Raw genomic sequence first — 15,775 nt, 5'->3', positions numbered from 1 at the left:
TACTACCAAAAGACCATTTGCATACTGAAGGTAATAACCATGAGGATTTTATGATTTTAAAAGCCCTTTTTGTGACTATTTCTACATGGTTAGTTATAATTTTTCATCCCCCAACTAGTGAACCACTCCTGCCCTGATGTTGAAAATTATTTTGAAATTTCATCTAGTGGAAGTTTCTCCTGTGCATATGGAGATGCTTCTCTGCAAATTTTTCTAATTTTAGGGTTTGGGGAACATGGATCGCGATCCATGTTCCACCACCTTTTGCAATTAAATTTTTGCACTGCTTGATTCCTCCAGTTACCAGGGATCTGATGATCAAAAGTTCTAGTTTTGGGTGAGTTTTGAAGTCCCCCATTGGCCTTGATAGTTTGCAAATTTTGTGACTTTGATCTGCTTTGATATGTTGTTTTGGTCTTGTTGGTGTAGTATGGGACATACAAAAATGTTCTTGTAGGTTTAATGATCATACCTGTCAAATCCGGTGTAGTAAGAGCTACCAAGGTAGTCGCAACGGGCAAAAACAAAGCATAAAATCCTATGCTTCTATGGATCTCTCTCTCTCTCTCTCTCTCTCTCTCTCTCTCTCTCTCTCTCTCTCTCTCTCTCTCTCTCTGAATGCAAATGAGCTTATGTTGTCCCATTTGGCTATATGTTCCCAATCTACCTGGAAAGTCCCATTCATACTTACCTCCATTGATCATATCTTGCTGTTCATATCACTTGCGGTTCAAACCGTTCTTCATTTTGATATTCAGTCGACAAGTGGATTTCAATCTGCAGTTTTGATCCATTAGAAATTGGCTCAAAATCCGTCGTGTGCCGAATCTTTCCATATTTGCCATGTTCAAAGCCCTTGCTTTGAAGTTTCGGCATTTGCTTTCAAAAGTCAATTCTGAATTTCTTGGCTCAACTTATTAATTTTTGATGATTATTTGTAGTTTTTAGCTTTTTAGTAAAGAAAAGCTAGTTGTAATAATTATTAGTTGGCCAAACTTTTGCCAAAATTAGTGTAATCTTTCATACATACATATTCTTAACATGGCATTTAGATGGTGTCAATATGGCTCATGATTATGCCTGCTAAGAGTTTAAAAGTTCTAAAGAAATATTAAAGGAAAGGAAAAGAAAAAGAATGATGCTAATATATACAAAATGATGATCTTGCTGCATGTCCCCCCCCTTCCTAGATTGAGTCGCCCCAGACAAACATGTGTTAGAGTGCATGGGAACGAGTATGTGTCTATGCATGGCCATATATTGTGGCTCTATGATGCAAATCCAGGTTATGCATGTGGTAACAAAATGCTGTGCTGCAACAGATGGGTTCTAAACAATAAGTTCAATGGTTTTTGATGTGGTGAGGTTATGCTGAAGCTATGTGGTCCAAACAGAAGTAATTGCAGAAAATGTGACCTTTGTTGGATAGTGGCAACTAGATGTTGTGACCCTACCTTGTCTTGTGATTTAGGGTTCTATTTTGGTCACCACACTGAAATTGCTTGGATGTGGTCTTCATTGTCGAGTCATCTGGTGAGCTAGTCTATTTTGGTTTCCATACCCACTTGACCTTTTTTGCTTGTCGATGTTGAGATTGGATTGGCTTAGGTTGCTTGACAAAAGCCTTGGGCAGTTTGTTGAGGTCAGGTTTTGGGTGATGCATCGTGGTTGGACTTGCATTGCCATAATGGACTTGCGTTGCGTTTGGGTATCCATAATTTCTTCGGATTAATTTCCATAATAACCTTTTAACCCAAATTTTCCTGACCGCCATTGGAGAACATCTTTGGACTGGATCATGTGTTGATTGAAGAGGTTCCCATACATAGTCTGTTTGTACAAAGGGTATGGCAAAAGATTGGTCATCTTGCCTGAGCTGCAAAGTATATCATGCCAGTTTGGTGTGGCTTGATAAGTGCGCATCCATAGCACTCCCAGAATAATTGCTTTGTTAAGATCCTTATCCTCGACTACATGAAACTTATGAGGATAAACTGTGCCATCAATCGTTATAAGTAAATTTACATGTCCCAGACTGTTCATTGTGCCTTTGTTGGTAACTTTGAACCCCATAGTATTTGGCATTAGAGGTTCCTTTGTTAATTTCCTGAATGTGGAGTAGTTGACAACATTTTCTCTTGCCCCAATTTCCACTAATGCACGCTCGGTAGTGCCATTGGCAAGTTGCAGCATAATGCATAAATCCATGCTACCTAACCATGTAGCCTTTGTTTGTATGGATGCTATTGGAGGGGAGTTGATACAAATGTTCTGTTGGGACTTTCTCTGAAGGTTTGCCTGTTTCTTCTGCTTGTTGTCTTCTTGCTGTGCCTATTCCTAAATGTCATGGGCTCAACTTCTGTGTTGAGCTACCACATGTATTGTTTGGAGTTCTTTTGCTGTCAGCGGAAGAAGATATTTTTTTAATCTGCAGCCTCTCACCAATTAGGCATCTCCTCTCCTGCCAATGTTGCAAGCCTGATGGCACCACTTTGTGATATATCATGTATTACAAAAGGTCCCATCCCTCGCTTTTTGAGTTTTTTGAAGTTTTGTTTAAAGGTATACTCTAAAATGTAATCGCCTTTTTGGAACTCTTTGCTAGTCATATGATCATTGAAAGCTTTCATTTGTCTTTTCTGACCATATATCCTGGCTACCACTCTTACTCTAGTTTCATCTAATTGCTCCAGTGTGTCTAGTCTCTCTGACAGCTCGTGTCCCGTCCATCCTAATTGTGTTGCGACTTGTAGTGTTTTAATTAAGAATTCCATAGGTAGAATTGAATCAATCCCAAACACAAGGTTAAAAGGAGTCATTATGATGGAAGTTTTAAGAGCTACTCTGTAAGCCCATAATGTAGTGTGTAGTTTTTGGTCCCAATCATTTCTTGAATCACTGACTATTTTGGTGAGCACCGTGCACAAGATTTTTTTGGCGCTCTTGGCTTGTCTGTTAGCTTGTGGGTGATAGGGTGCTGAATTTTGATGGATCACCATGAATTCATTAAGTAAGATTTCAATGACGTTTTTCAAGAAGTGTGTTTCCTATCGCTCACTATTCAATGGGTAAACCATATCCTTTTCAATGGGTAAAGATATGTTCAAAAAGGAAGTGAGCCATAGTCCGTGCATTATTTTTCTGTGTTGCCTTCACTTATGCCCATTTGGTCATATAATATGTTGCTACTATGATGTATTGTGCATGTGATCTATATGCAGGAGGTATTATGGGGCCAATAAAGTTTGATGCCCCATTTGGCAAAAGTGCGTACTCCCATCATTGGCCTAAATGGCATTTCATCTCTTCGTAGGGGTGGTTTTGTACGTTGACATTCCTCACATAGTTTGACATAGGCCTCTACATCCCCAAACAAGGTTGGCCACCATATGCCTGAGTGAAGTCCTACCTTCACCATTTTATCAGCCGCCGCGAGAAATGTCCCCCTGACTGGGCCAAGTGTGCTTGTTCTAGGATAACGTAATATTCACTTTGCATAGCACACAATTTTAGTTGCTTGTCCTTTCCCCGCCTATACAGTTGGTTTGTGATTAGCAAATAATGTTTTGCTTCTTCTTCTATAGTTCTCATTCTTGCTTTGCCCCATCCCTCTAAGAAGGTCTTGTTTCTTAAGTACTTGGTTATGTGAGTACTCCATTTGGGTGCTTGTGCTACTCAAAACAGGGTGGCATGTTCCACTAAAGGTTTTTTTGTACAGATATCACATGATTTTACATAAGTATGGACATTGTTTTTCATGTTTTGCCAGTAGATTCCTAGTCTCTTTAGCCTTTAGTATGATTGTGTTTCCCCATTGTGAAACCCCGTATGTTGTATATGAGCCTGTTTGAGGTAGTATTCATATTCTTCTTGCTGTACACATAGTCTCAAAATCCCATCCTTACCGTGCTTGTACATTCATCCTGCTAAAAGCTAGAGATTTCTTGTTTGGTGTATTATTGACGGTTGTCTTTCCACATGTCAAGATCCGATAGTGAGTAAAGGGATGACCTCTTCACTCCACCTTGGAACTATTTCAATGTTAAAAAGATATGAATCTAGAAGATCATCGTCAATACCTTTAGGTGCTTCCCCATGGAACAATCTTGAAAGATGATTAGCTCGTGTGTGTGTGTGTGTGTGTGTGTGTGTGTGTGTGTGTGTGTGTGTGTGTGTATTCCCCTTTTTTAACGACTACTGTGAAATCAAACTCAAGCAATAGTATAAACCAACGAACAATCATTCCAATGTTCAAGATTTTTCTACCAAATATAACAGTGCTTGGTGATCTACAAAGAAAAAGAACTTATTTGCAAGAAGATAGTGTCTAAATTTTTTGACAACATATATCATTCCTAGACCTTCTCTTTCCATAGTGGTGTAATTTTTCTCCACATTGTTCAACTACCGAGACAAGAGTAGAAAATGGGAAAATCCATTTTCTTATCTCTTGGTTGGGCTAATATACATCCTTTGGCATAGGCTGATGCATCAACATGAACGTGAAAGATCTTGCTCCATTCAGGGGCTTGCAAAATTGGAGCAGAAATTTGTTGCTGCTTCAATTTGTGAAAAGCCTGCTCGCATTCTTTTGTCCATTCAAACTTAGCAGTGAGGGCATACACCGGCTTAGTTATTACAACATGCATGTATATGAAGCACCTATAGAACCCACAATGTCCCATAAATGCTTGCACTTCTTGCATTTTTGTTAGTCTCGGTAGTGCGACAATTATTTGTATCTTTTCTTGATCAATGGAAATCCTGTTTTTGGACACAATGTGGCCCAAAATTTCACCTTGTCTTACCATGAAGACACGTTTTTTAGGGTTAAAGCAAACATGATAAGTTTTGCACTTTTCACAGACTGTATTATATGATCACTTCTCAGGTGAGAATGAACACAAAGATCATCCATGTATATCTCTAGAAATTGTCTGAGATATTTCTTAAATGCATGACTCATTAGTCTCTAAAAAGTGGCAAGTGCATTGGTCAGGCCAAAAGGAACTACCCTATATACGAATATACCACACTCTATTGTAAAAGCTGTCTTATGCTGATCTTCTCCTTTGATGGCTAACTGGTTGTAGCAAAAGAACCCATCTAAAAAACTATAGGCCTCTTTTCCCGCTACTCTCTCAATAACATGATTGGTAGTGGATAGTTGTACCAAACGGTGGTGGCATTTACCTGTTTGAGGTTTACATAGACATGCAATTTGCCATTCTTTTTGGGTACTACCACAATCGGGGATACCCAATTGGTGTGTTCAATCTCGTAGATAAACTACACATCCTTCAATTTGTCTTTCTCTTTCTTAATTTTCTTGGCAAAAGTCTCATTGTATGTATAAGGACGTTGTCTGCGTGGTCTGGCATCACTTTTAAGGGGTATCGTGTGCTCAAAGATCTCTAGATCTATTCCCTTTAAGTATTTGTATGACCAAGCAAACACACCTTTATACCGTATGAGTGTATCTATCAGAGGACGCTCTTCTTCTTTGGTGAGGTCCATGGCAATGTATGCCGGTTTGGATTTCTTGCCTGGTTCTGCTAAGTTTATACATTTGGCTTTTTTAGGCCCATCATAAGAAGTTCCAGGCTCTTTTGGGTTTTGTTTGGGTTTCTGCACCACAATTTTCTATTTTGAATAGTGTACTTCTTGTGGTGGGAAGGTGCATTAAATTTATCATCGTTTGATTCCTCATCGATTTCCAATTCTGTTGTCCAAACTTCCTTCAAAGGTCTTTTCAATTTATTGTACTTGTTTTTGTGCTCGGTTTTGGACAACTTCGTTGCTTTTTTGATAATACTCTCCGTTTGTGGTTTTTGTATGTTCTTCTTTTTCATTTTTGTTTTGGTTGAGTCAGGTTTCATTTACCTCTTTGATGTCCCATCTTTAAGGCAATTGATTGATTCAACCAACCTTAAGTACTACGTTTTGTCGATGAATAGTGGTATTGAGTATTCTTCCGTCTTGTTTCATGTGTTCATGCGTTTATTCCGATAGCGTACAAATCCTTGCCCAATGATCACCACTGCATTCATAACATGGTCCTAAAGGTGGTGGAGAAGCTTGTGGAGCCCCCATCGATTGTCCTATTCTAGGAGGATATCCCCTAGGTTTGTAGTTCTGGTTTGCCATGAACATAAGCATACTTTCATTGACCAAGTACTGGTTTTTTGTTGGTTGTGCTACGTATGAGGGCTCTGGCATCTCTTCAAGAACCATCCATAGAATTTTTCCCTCTTAAGAATATGCATTCCCATCAAACCCCCTCTCATGGCTATTATCTAAATCTTCTTGGTATGAAGGTACCTGGACCAAACTATTTCTCTCTTTGAGAATTCCTCAGCATATTCTTTGAGAAGTTGCTCAATACTTGGGAATTTTAGGATGTTTAAACGTTGAAACTAGGTCAAAGAAGTCCCTTCTAAAGTCAACCCAAAACCTTCATATTGAGTATGGAAATCAGTTACCTGCTCCACCCTCAACACTTGTTTGAAGATCGAAACATAGGCATATGAATCTCTCGATCCACTATACTTTGTGGGTACACATTTTTCCACTTGAGATGGTTGCATGCGTCTGGACTCCGCAACCATCCTCACCACTCCTAGTCCTCTTGGTGTGGTCTCTCTAGGTTCATAATCTTCCCATGGCACTATGATTGGTATCCTATCCGCTATATGTTCATCAAGTCAATCTCATGTAATAGTCGGAGGGAATCTAGTGGTGTAAGTTATGTCAGTTCCGCACTGCCCTTGTGTGTGTTCATAGAAGCCCTAGATCCCATTGATCCCATAGACCCTGTGTTTGTAAATTGTTCATGTCCAAAAGAATCTTCCACTCTGGTTCACTGGGCTTACATGCCCAGTTTTTGGTCTCGTGTGAGTAGTCGTGGTTCTCACTTCTTCTGTATTTACATAGTATTGGTGGAATGGTCCCCCAAAATATGTATATTGTTTTAACTCCTTACGATCCATAGGAGAGTATTTTTGGCCATACTTATCCATTATGACCACCTGAATACTTCTCCCCTCTGTTTAAGTGAACACGTATAATTTTTTGCGGCCAGTCAGTTCTTTGATGCGGGGTTCATCACATCTATAATAGAGTGTTTGTTCTTCGATATTGAATTTATATAGCCCCACGTAAGTGTTTTCTGTATTAAGACGCTTTGTCTCATTGGTGCATCTGAGCACCATGTTTTGCTTGTCCATTTTGGGTGGTTCATCTGCTAGCTCTTCACCTATCTTGTCCTTGCTGCCAGTCATCCCCCATTTGTCCACAATAAAGGGGTTGTGAACCACTAAGTACATCATTCCCTCTCTATCAAAATACCTATCCCCGTCATAATCCACGTCTACAAGGTCTTTGAACTCGCTTGGCTTATTTTCCAACTTAACATAGTAGCGGTCCATTCCATCCTTATAGAGCCTTAAGCACATTTTCAAATTGAATCTTCAAGTACAACAATTTTACATCAGATGCAGGTTGAGAAGAACGCACCCCCATGGAAGCCGTTTCTTGAGGGTTCAACTTGTTGGAGTTCTCATTCATTAGGTTGTATGATCTTTTTGACGAGGTGTCAGAAACACTTTCTCTATAATGGGTTCTAAAGGATGGAGTGGTCTTTGATTCATGCTACCTTTAGTTGAGTGATTGCTCGCTTGGTCTATGATGCTGGGATTCCTATTCTAGTACAATCTTCCTAATTTCAAATTCATGAAGAATTGGTATTGCAAAATCCAACCAAGTTACCTCATTAGCTAGCTTGAATTCCCCGTTTTGATCTTACTTGTTGGGTAGTATTCTCTAGTACCTGCAATCTGTTAAAAAATGCTTGATAGCTGTGAATTTACAACCATTCCTATTAGTTCTAGATTTCAATCGATGAAATTTAATGAGGTTTTTCAATAGCACACAATTTTACTCACGACATCAACAATTCAAGTCCAATTTCAATTTTGAAAAAGCCACCAGGTTCTTGTGGGCTACCTCTCTGTATGGTAAAATTTTTCTTTTATTCTGACTTAGAGGAACATGGATCGCGATCTATATTGGGAAGCCAAATCGACTTTTCTTGGTACCATCAAATTCAACAAGTTTTGTAGGTACTATGGCATCAAATGTTTTGGAAATGGACCTCTGGATTAGAAATTTAGGTCAATTTTGACACTTTGCTAGAGTTCTTGAAAAGTTTGGGCTTTTGGTCTAGTTTTTTATATTTAGATTCAATTTTGAAAGGGCCACTAGAATCCCTGTGATGTCCTCTAGCTATGGTGCAAATTTTGTATCAAATTGTATCAAAGGAACATGGATCGTGATCCATGTACCTCAGTGCCGCAATGTATTGAAACTTGACACACAGCTAGTCCTTGGTCTACTGATGCTGGCTATATGGTTTTTGAGTGTTTTGGAGTTTTTTAGGGCAATCAAAAACCAAAAATTCTATTTTGGTGGTTTTTGCCTTGATCTGTTTCTTGCCCTTTTGGCCCACCTTTTGACCTTTTCTGATAAGAGTTATTTGGGAGAAAGTACTTCAAATGTTATCACTTTTCTACTTGCCAATTATCAGCTCAAAATTCCAAAAAGGTACATGGATTGCGATCCATATTTGGCAAGATTTTGGAATGATCTTTTGTGAGTTTGTGATAGAGAGTATGGTGCTGCTCTTCCCCAAATCTTTTTGGGTTTGACCAACTTTTTCCAAGTCAAAAGCAAGATTTTGTGTCTGCTTTGCGGTTTTTGCAAACAACTCCTTTTTTGGTATTTAGATTAGTTTTTTCACTTTTTGGCTATGGCTCCTTTTGGAAAAGTTGTTCCTTAGTAATTACGAGTGCACTGATCCAATTTCCCTTACAAATTTCTATCAAGTACATGGATCACAATCCATGTTGGGCAGCATCTGGTCATGATTTTTTGTCATGCTGGTTCCCTGCTTCTAGTTGATCCCAATTCTCTCCCCTTTTTGAATTTGGACAAATATAAGTTCAGTTTTCCCAAATTTTCTCAATTTCAAGGTTTTGCTCTGCTTAACCCAATTTCTTGATTTAAACGATCTTTTAGCACTCTACTTCTGACCAAACTCAAGGTTTTAATGCCTGAGAGTCTATTCTAAGCAAAGGAGATAATTTTTGCTCATTTTTCTAGAAAGGTACATGGATCGCAATCCATGTTGGACAGGAAATCTGGAAAACTTTTGCACAGACTGTCTCTAGCAAGCTTGTATATTCTCTTTTTGCAAGTTTTGTTGGGTTTAATTCAGGTTTGAGGCTCTGACCATCAATTTTTTAACTTTTTAGAGTTATGGTCTTTGGCACCAAAATAAGGTTTTGGACAGTTTCCCTGATCCTTTTGGCCCAAATTGAAGGTGGAAATTGTTACTTAACCTACTTCTATGAATGAAATAGATGCACAAACATAAATGAATTTAACAATACAAAAACAACAACGGAGTGTGTGGAGAAATAGTCCTTTCCAAGCGTGGGAAAATCAAAGAACGAAATACTCTCTTGTACTTCACTTACAACTTTCTTTGCTCATAAGGAGTAGCACTAGCTAGCCTCAGACTCCAGTCTCTACTAAGCACTAAACCTATGTCTAGATGCTTTAGTGTCTATGTGTAATCGGAATGGGTGTTAAAAGCTTTGGAGGGGATTTTTTGTACAATGAGTCACTCACCACCTAAGGATTGACTTCCCCGGCAGCGACACCAATGTTAGTGGGTCGCCGTGACGGACGTCTGCAACATAGATTTTTGGTACTAACATAATGTCAATATGCAAGGAAGCAACTCAGGATGGGCCACGGAGACTTAATGAGAGTCTTGATCTCACCAAAGGGAACTCAGAGGGCTATTTGTACTATGAAAAAAGCAAATCAACCACTTCCTAGTCAGAAAATCAATCTATGTTTGATCTCACCGCTCTAGATTATCATGCCTTTTGGCATCCAAACGAATTTGGAATGCAACAAAACTTAAGGAGAGGTATTACAACACCTAAGGGTACAATCCTACCAAGTTTTACAGTGATCTTTGAAGGTACATGAATCATGATCCATCACAAAAAATGTGCAAAAAACTGAAACAGAACTATACGGAAAGGTCCTCGTTAAGCATAGAAACACTTATCCAAGGTCAAAAAATCAAAAAACAAACATTTATGCAATGCATTTAGCTCACAAGCAAGACTTTGCAAACCACAACAGAATCGAGAATGATTACACTAAGATTGTAGAGCAAGAGACAAGGAACACAATGTGCTATTCAGAAATAAATTTTGATTACCAGACAAGGAGAAAAGTGGATTACAAATTGTAGCAGCAAGAGGCTCTCACAATGGATGTCCAATACTCCTTTTTTCCTAATGATAATGTTTTTGTCAAAGACTAAGTATTTTGACTTAAGAGCTAAGGAGACTTTCCCGTGGCCATTCGGCCACTTACAAGGGGTGTAGACTCAGAGAGACTAAGAGGGCATGACAAAATATATTACAATTACGAATCCTCATTAGCTGAGTTACACCGCTTCTTTCAAAAGAATGAGTGAGTACTATAAGGTTTAGTATACATCCACCTTTTATGTGTCGGTCTGTTGTGTCCATCAAACATATATTGCTTTGTGAAACAGACTCTGCTATTGTAGAAGGGACAAATGGAGCCTTAATGTTATCTCCTATGAGAAGTGATTGTGTATCTTTGTGGTCTCTCTATGATTGAGTTTCCTATGGCAATTTTAAAACCCACCTTGTTTGTGGTCTCTCTGTTATCATCTTTCCATTTTCTACTTTTTCTCTTTGACTTGATGGACACTAGGCTTTGGTATCCATGTTTGATTATTACCATTGTAAAAGCCTTGCTTCTATAGTAGAAGACCAAGTATCCATCTAAAGGTTGCATCACCCTTGGTTGTGCTTGGCTTTTCTTGGCTCTTCTTTGTGGTTTCTTGCTTTTGGGTGGAGCCTTGTGCTACATGGCTGATCTTAGCTGTTCCAGATTGAGCTACTACTTTTGGGATCAATATTTAAATGTAACCTTTGTAAAATCCTTGTGCTTTGAGTAGCTTAATTGGAATCAGCCGTTGCTTCACATTTCATTGTTTGATAGCTTGGTTGAAGTCTGACTTTGTGTTACGAGACTGAGAACCCTCTTGTTGTATGTGGTTATCTGTAATTGGGATAGTTGGTGTAATGGTTAATTATGTGCTACTATTTGATTTTACTAATAGTGAGTTGATCATGATTCGTAAATTGGAATTTTGAGACTTGAAAAGGAGGCATTGGCAAACAATAATCCTCTCGGTCATTTTACCTTTGCACATTATTTTAGACCTTTTATTCAATAAGCTACTATGGCTGCTTGTAAATAGCTCTACTGAGAACTCACCCTTATGGGACATGAAATAAGTGATGTGCTCCACTCAAGTACTAAAGTGGACTATATATAAAAGAGGGGCCTCCAATTTTGGCACCCAAAAATAAAAATAATAAATTAAATACCAAACTCCACAAGAAGGGGTGCCATGGAGTTTGGGGCTATGATTTTAGGCCATTCACTTGCAAGATTCTCTGCTTTTCTCTCTTAGACTATGATAAATCATGCTACGTACCCTCTAATCATGTCTACATCTCTTACACTTTCTTACAATCTATCTTTGTCAAATCTATTCTCTTTATGTGTGTGTATGTGTGCGTGTGTTCGTGTTGCCCTTGTCTACGTGTGTGTGTGTGTGTGTGTGTATGTACTTGGAAATTTGGAGAGATGGTGAGAGGTTGATAGGAAAGGGTGCAAGCAAGATTGAAAATTGGAAGCAATTGTATAGGGTACCACTGGTTCTAAAAAGGTTTAACCCCACATTTGCACCAAGATTAACTCAGATTCTTCATCCTCAGAGTCAATTTCAATTGATGATGTAGACTCCGAATTGTGTGGGCTATAGTCTTCTGAGATGATACTGGTCCCATTGTCAGTCAAGCCTTCATTTCGTAGGTAATTAAAAGCTATATGCATTGCTTCTATCATGTTTAAAGGTACAAGTTGTTCACTTCGTCCCCCTTAGGTGTTACCCAAGTAGTCCCTCTATTTCCCCAAGTGTTTATGGTTGCCGCTAGGTGGACCCAGTCCACATTGTTAGACTCAGCCCTTCCAGGTAGAACATCCATATAAGGGGAATCTTCTCCAATATCAATGTCCTTTTTACACGTGTAACAATACTGCAATGGGGCCGAGTGAATTGTGGTGTCAGATTAATGGTCAATTATAAATTTGTTTCCTAGAGGATGTCCTTGACCAGTCATAAGATCGACTCGAATGATAGAGTCTTGGAGCTATAAGTAGACATGGTTTTTAGACCAGTCATGCACCATTTTTGCTTCCCTCATGAAAGGACATCCTGATATCATCTCAAATGACATAGTCTGCTTGGAAAAATCCATAACAATGAAGGTGTGCCTTAACTTGTGTCCAAGAACCTTTATCTTGAGATATTCTACCATCCCAATCGGTTTAATGGTAGTTCCGTTGGCCATCTTTACCACTATGTTCGTAATCCCAAGGTGAGGTCTCCCCATAGATTCCCAACAATTTTAGTTACAATGCTAACCCCAATGCCCCCATCAAGGATTCCCTTCATTGTTAATCCTTTGGTAGTGATTGGTAGGGTCGCATTGGATTCATCACCTTCAAAGTACTTTCCAATTTGTTGAAGGGTATTTCAACAATAGAGTTCGCATCCACGTTGGGTTGTGGATTTAGACATATCTATCAATGCAAATTGTGGTAACCTGACCTTCAACTCTCCATTGAGGAAAGCTTGAAGAGCTAGGAATAGCTCGGGGTCTCCATATAGTTTAGACATGATGTTGGTTTCAACTTCTAAAGCCATGAAATCCATCAATTTGTCAATATTTAATAGAACATTTTGGCCTTCAGTCCCTTGACATGGGGAAGATGGGATCTCCATTTCTTCAATAGGGCAAGTAATCCCTTTGTAAACATTCTCTCCAACAAGAAGGGAGTACGCCCACTTCCCAATGACTTAACATCACTTTGTTCTTGGATGACACTAGGTATGGCTACTGGGTTATGGTATTTAGGAAATATGAGGGTCTATATGTTCCTCACAGCCTTCCAAAAAAGCACTAGATGGCTCGTAACCCATATGGTTTACAGAGGCGACTGTTGGATGTGGGGGCTACGGTCCTAGCACTGGAGATGGTAGCTGTGTAGCTTGAACAACATTTTGGTCTCTAGGAACCATGCCTTGTGATAGTTGTTTAGTAGGTGGGACATACATTAATGGAGGAACTCGAGGTGAAGCTGTCTAGGACAAGGGTGGGCTATCCGCCATCACATGTTTGAACATTATATAATCCTTAGCTTGGTGATCGTACCTACCATATACATTGCAATTCCCATTGAATTTTACCCTAAATGTAGGGCATTCACTAATGCTATGTGCACGAAAGCAAGCTGAGCACCATTGTTGTTCCCTTCTTGGATACATATGATTGTTTTGTGAGGCACAATTATCTCTAATGCTATGTGGACCAAAGCAAATTGAGCACCATTGTTGTTCCCTTATTGGATACATATGATTGTTTTGTGAGGCATGAATTTCTTGAATGGCCTTGATGAAATCTGCTAAAGTCATCTCATATATCTTTGGCTCTTTAACAATAGGCTTTATGGTCATTGGCTCATGCCCTAATGCTTGCGATCTAGTAGATTTAGGCTCAACAGACACTCTTTCTCCTTGAATCATTAACTTGTCCTCTAATTGGATTGCATTGGTGGTGACTGCTTCCCAAGTGGTGATACCTCTAATGACTAGGCCATTGTAGATATCCTCATGTCATAGTCCCCTAATGAGTATATCAAGCAATTGGTTATTATTGAAGTGCTCATTTGTATTACAACAAGAATTCAAATGCTTCAAGCGACTAATAAAGTCTCTCACAGACTCCCCCTTCCTCTCGTTGGGCTTTTTGGAGCTGAGATACTACACCCCAAAGCACTCCTCCTCATATGTACTCTTTCAAGGACAGTCTCCCAAGAGTAGGATAAATTGTTTTCTCTTCCATCCTTAATGTCCTATACTAGTCCCCAGCCTTCCCACTCAATGCCAGGCTTAAGGCGTTGCACTTATGTAGTTCATTTTCTCTCCTAGGGAATCACATACTTGTTCAAATACTTCGATGTGCTTTTGAGCATCTTCGTCCCCATTGAATTCTTACGTAAGTTGGACGCTTGTACTGACTTACTTCTAGGCTCTTTATCAGGCCTGTTATGTATATTTTTAGTAATATATCGACCAATAAGTTGAGAAAATGTTTCCAAGTCGTTCAAGTGAGCAGGTATAGTGGGGACATGTGCTCTCGAGTCTGCATGTCGAATGGGGGTTGGCATTGGGTTAGGCATACAGATGATCCTCGAGTCCCAAGCTGGGTACAATGTTGTGCCATCTGGTGGCCCAAAGTTCATATGTGTGGCCCTAGACATAGGATATGATATGTTAATACTAGTTGATTGGCCCTAATAGAATGCGTACTCGGATAGGGTGGTTGTGGAATAGGCTATCAAAACAATTGGGGGTGTGGTAGCTACATGAGTATGAGGGCCCATAGGTACATATGGTTGATGTACACTTGTAGGTATTGTTGTAGGCATTGTGCTACTATGTAGTGGTTCTTTACTCCATGAATGAGGTTCAAGGTGTACTTTTTGGTGTGACATGCATAGTAGCTATAGATTCTTCAAGGGAAAGATGAGGTAAATTTGGAAATTTGAAACTATTGCTTGTGGGTTCAAAGGGTATCAAGACTCCAGGAAAAACAACATATGGAGGATCAATGTGACTCACTAAGGGGGTCTCCATTTGTGATAGGGTTGGTCGTTTGTACTTTCTTGTATCCAAGAATCTCATAGGACCCATTGAAGGAATGTTAATTCCCTGGTCTTGCCTCCCTAATTGGATGGCACCATGATGACATCACAGATCATCCGTTGCTCCTCCTGTAAAGTTGTGGCCTCAAATGTGGATTGTAGCACCTCTAACCACCCCATAGGGTATGCGCAGCCTGTGTACAAATTGATCAACGTCTTAGTTTGTAGGTCATACTCCTAATTTTTCTGTGAGAAATATCCCCTCTAAGCTTGGCGTGCTAGAGGTTCCCCTTGAAGTGGAAGCATTATAGATTCCCATTGACTGACCCTCCATGATTGCTATCTTGGGAGAACTTTGTTGCTTGGTTGTTAGGGTTGTTGTCATAGGGGTCTTCGCTTTCATAGATTGGCTTCGTTCTAGCATACATAGGTTCTCAATTTCCCTCTCCCTTGTTGCTTGCATATATCATTCGATCTCTTGCACTTCGGCAAGACTCCTACCATCGGGTAGTAGAACCTAGGGGGTGATGACTGGTAAGTTCTTTAATGAGCGAAGTAGATAGGATGTCAACAAGGGCACCCTTGGGGAGTACATGGTCTACATGAGAGGTGAAAGGTGAATCTACCTTCCAATTGCCCTCGTTCACTTCATAAGTTGTGGGCTCTGAACGGGGGGCTTTGACTAAAGGTCTCCTCTAAGCAGCTAAACACGCTAGACCCATGCCGTGGGGCAAAGGCATGCATGTCTTGACTTGAATTTTTAAGGTTTTGCGTGAGTCAAAAGAAGAGTCACTAGATGCTAGGTGGGGGTCTTCAGTAGTACTACCTTGGGTTCCTGCTGAGGACATAGAGCCTAATGTAGAGGGATAATGGGTGCCCGTGT

Source organism: Adiantum capillus-veneris, chromosome 26, assembly GCF_014529385.1.
Source record: "Adiantum capillus-veneris isolate H3 chromosome 26, ASM1452938v2, whole genome shotgun sequence".
Taxonomy (NCBI): domain Eukaryota; kingdom Viridiplantae; phylum Streptophyta; class Polypodiopsida; order Polypodiales; family Pteridaceae; genus Adiantum; species Adiantum capillus-veneris.
This window is presented reverse-complemented; position numbering follows the sequence as displayed.